The 4253-nt window shown below is 47.2% G+C and overlaps 1 protein-coding gene across 1 annotated transcript in view; it reads left to right on the top strand.

The window, feature by feature from the left end:
* Positions 1-4111: 4111 nt before the first annotated feature.
* The window catches only part of bmp5 (bone morphogenetic protein 5), a 275887-nt gene continuing 275745 nt past the window's right edge, over positions 4112-4253 (top strand). Inside the window, exon 1 of the mRNA XM_085996518.1 lies at positions 4112-4253. This exon is cut by the window's right edge and continues 741 nt beyond it. The gene's annotated coding sequence lies outside the window, so the exon portion shown is untranslated.

Genomic DNA, 4253 nt, shown 5'->3' with positions numbered 1-4253 from the left:
CTAGAGTATTGTAGCCAATTCTGGCCACTACACGTTAGGAAGACTGCCAAGGCCTTGGATAGAGTGCAGAGGAAATTTACCAGAATGGTACCAGAGATAAGGGACTTTAGTTATGTGGCGAGACTAGAGAAGCTGGGATTGTTCTCCTTAGAGCAGAGAAGTTTAAGGGGAGATTTAATAAATGTGTTCAAAATTATGAGGTGTTTTGATAGAGTGAATAGGGAGAAACTGTTTTCACTGGCAGGAGGGACAGTAACCAAAGGACACAGAGTTAAGATAACTGGCAAAATATCCAAGGGGGAAATGAAGTGATTTTTTTCTACGCAGCAAGTTGTTATGATCTGAAAGGGCGGTGGAAGAAGATTCATTACTAACTTTCAAATATGTGAAAAGGAGAAATTTGCAGGGCTTTGGGGAAAGAGCTGGGTAGTCATAGTGAGATTAATTGGATAGCTGTTTCAAAGCTTTGGCCTCCTTTTGTGCTGTGGGAATCTATGAACAGTAGGATGACGCCCTGGTGGCTACAGAGATGTCATTAGTGGTAATAGTGGTGACACCAATTTTGAGGTGGTGAATTAAGAATATTACACAAGGTTATTGCACAGTAAAGTGCGTTGTCTTGAGTGAGGATTTTCTCTATGGTGTATTGGTACCTTTATGTTAAACAAGCCTATTGTCAACACTGTAATGCCATTCTATTACAGAAAATACTAGATGTAATGAATGGTAACAAGAAATATTATGAGGAAATACTGTGGGGGAAAAATTCGGTTGCATGGCGCCTCCTGTTGGCGCCCAAGGTGGCGCTAACAGGGCGTAAAGCAACTAGTGCCCGGACGCGGCGCCGCTAACACCTCCTGCAAAATTCAGCGGGAGGTTAGCGGCGGCGGTAGCCAGTAGAGCCCCGCAGTGCTGCGCCTCCGGCGATGACATCATCGCCGTGCGCAGCACCCCGACCGCAAACTTGGCTTGCGCCACCTGACCTACCACTGGGCGCTTTATCCGTCAGGGTCATTTTTTCAGCCAGGGTGGCGATAATTAAAGGGCAGGTGCTGGGCGGCCATTTTTTTTGGGCTGCCTGCCAGCACCTGCCCCCTCGTGCCTCCTGCTGCGGGGTGCCGGCTGCGATTGGTCAGCCCGGCACTCTTGAGTGCCGAGCACTTTTGACGGCACCTCGTTCCCCGGTGGGTCAACAGGGCCTTGGTGCGTGCTGCGCTAGGCCTCTCCCCTTTAAACAGGGGAGGCCTGCAGTACCACAGCTCTACGTGCCGGCACGCGTGGCGCTGCTGCACGTTTCGCCGCGATATTCAATGGGAACGGCCCAAGAGGGAGGGGGAGCGCTTCCAGTAGCGCCCCGCCTCCTGCTTGGGGCACTACCACTGAATTTTGGGCACGGGGGTGCTTACTTTTTCAGGGTGCTAAAAGTAGCGCCCTGGCGAAGTTACCACCCCAAAGGGGGCGCGAGCCAATTTTCCCCCAAAAAAATCCAAAATACTTACCAGTGTTAAGCTTAAAGCTAAACCTATTGTTGGAAAGTAATCATCAGTTGCTGTGGTCCTTCTTAGAGTACAGGGGAAATAGATTGCAGGAGTTATTTGAGTAAAACAATTGTGATTTCAACTCATTCTTCTGAATGGGGCAGGAAAATCTCTTGTGAAGTGCATCTGTTAGCCACCACTGAGGCTCGGACCGATAATATTGGGTAACATAATGGGGTAGATTTTCTGCACTTGAAATTGTGCTGCTTAGGTTACAGTTCAAGTTTCCAATAAAATTCATTTGCATAAGCACAAATGTAAAATCTTCAATGAACCAGCGCAATCGGGCAGCGTAATAGAACGTAATTGTTTATTTTTTTCTTTCTATTAAAAGGTATTCCTTGATTTATTTAAGAGTGGTAACCTGGTGCAGTATTATTAATACAGCTGAAAATGGTTTTATCACCAAAAATAAGCATTTTTAATAAGGGTGTCCAGTCCTCCACCTGTAGGTAAACTGATTTAAAATCATTTAAAATAAATTAAAAAAACTATACTGAAGCATTTAATAGTTTCATGGGTGTACATTAGTCAGTTTCTTAATAAATTATTTTTTGACATGAAAAAAAGTTTAAAACGTGCCGACGAGTGCCTGTGTGTCTAAGAAAATGAGCGCAATTTGAAGAGCCTTTCCGAAGCAGCGCAATTGGTGGAATCTCGCAATGTCAACCTGGGGGTGTGACCAGTTTTGTGGGTGGGGCCTGAGATCGCAGAAAACACGAATGTAAGTTATTTTGGGCGTAACTCACTTATGTTTAACATTCCCCGATCTCTGTGCTTCTTCGGTCAGTTCCGCCCAGGTTGCGCTGGTATTACTGGTGTAAACGAGTGGAAACTCTACCCCGATGTGTAACAATAGTAGTACAGAGATAGATAGCTTGAGATAGAGCAATTTCTGACTATTTCCCCAACTGCCTTTTCATTTTATTGTTTTCGGTGCCAGAGGTCTCACAGCAAACATCAGTGGATGGTTAGCTTCCTCTGATGATGTATCATGCAACTAACCTGCTGCCGACTTTTAAGCTACTGGCTGCTCCTGTCGCCTTTTGATGTTAGACAGATCATGCTTGCCTTTGGGTCAAAAAAAAATTGGATTCCAGTTAAAACCTGTAGTAGGGGGGCACGGTGGCATAGTGGTTAGCACTGTTGCCTCACAGCGCCAGGGACCCGGGTTCAAATCTGGCCTCGGGCGACTGTCTGTGTGGAGTTTGCACATTCTCCCTGTGTCTGCGTGGGTTTCCTCCGGGTGCTCCGGTTTCCTCCCACAGTCCAAAGATGTGCAGGTTAGGTTGATTTGGCTATGATAAATTGACCCTTAGTGTTAGGGGATTAAATATGTGGGGTTACGGGGATAGGGTGGGATATGTGTCGGTGCAGGCTCGATGGGCCAAAATGGCCTCTATCTGCACTGTAGATTCTGTGATTCTGCCATCTCAGGATTCTGACGGTGTTCATGAACTGTGGTTCAGAACATCATTCGATTGAATTATAATTCTAACTCCCTTCCAAGCAATTCATAGAAGTATACAAAATAATGGGTAGAAGAAGGAATTATATACAAATATCAGGTTTGAGAGGAGGGGTGGGGGAGTGGTGTATGGAAAGTTCCCACCCAGTTTAGGACTCTGTCCATTCATGCAAACAATTCATCACTGTTTAATAAGGCCACACTTCTGCTGCAGTTGTATATTTTTTTTATTCGTTCATGGGATGTGGGTGTCGCTGGCAATGCCAGCATTTATTGCCCATCCCTAGTTGCCCTTGAGAAGGTGGTGGTGAGCCGCCTTCTTGAGCCGCTGCAGTCCGTGTGGTGAAGGTACACCCATGTGACAGCACTATTGCTGTCGGTCCATCTTCTACTTACTCCCACTACTTGCTGCGCTGGGGGTTGAAGACTGCGCCCCGTTTCATCACAGGTGCCGACTCGCGTCTTGGGCGTGCGATTCGGAGCGTACGGTGGGGTGATCTGCCTGAGCTGTCAGTCACATCATGCAAAGCCAACGTGCAGCGCCAGCCAATGTGCTGCAGACGGCTCACGTTACCAGAGTCATCTTTCACATTGCTCGGAAAGCAGCGAGTCTGACATGAGTGCAGCAATATAACTGGCCACCCTGACCAGTGGACAGAGTGACTCCGGACAACACCGCAGCGGACTGAATTCTCTTGCAGAAAAATCGCCTCGTGTTTGCAAGCACAGCACAAACGCCGAATCGAACCGAACACATTTGATCAAACTGAAAGCTCAGCGCTGTGCTGTCGGCCACTGAAACAAATGCCCCGTAGAATTGACAATTATCATCGGACATACATAACCCGCGCAGAAAATAAATACAACTTTTGAACTTGCCTTCTTTAACCAGGAGATTGCGGACCCATGATTGCTTTTGAAATAAATGAACCATTTTACAAAATTGCTTTTTTAATTTAAAAAAACAGGCGCCTGGAAGGTGAAACCAAAGAGAAAAGTTGGCGTTTTAAAGCTTGCAGATGGAGCTGAGAGTCAGGTCACAGAGCCGGGTGTTGCGGGAGAGGAGGAAAGGGGGTGGGGTGGATGGGTGGTGGGGAAAGCTGGCAAGACGTGCGCCAGCTAGAGGTGGACTGAGCCAGTGCGGAGCGTGGAGCTGAGAGAGACCAAGAGAAGCTCGCACGCAGTAACACACACACACACAGAAGGAGCAGCGACACAGTCACTGACTGCTCCTCCACTTTAAACAC

The sequence above is a fragment of the Somniosus microcephalus genome, chromosome 9 (genome assembly GCF_052327205.1).
Source record: "Somniosus microcephalus isolate GS21.2 chromosome 9, FLI_Smic_1.0, whole genome shotgun sequence".
Taxonomy (NCBI): domain Eukaryota; kingdom Metazoa; phylum Chordata; class Chondrichthyes; order Squaliformes; family Somniosidae; genus Somniosus; species Somniosus microcephalus.
This window is presented reverse-complemented; position numbering and strand designations above follow the sequence as displayed.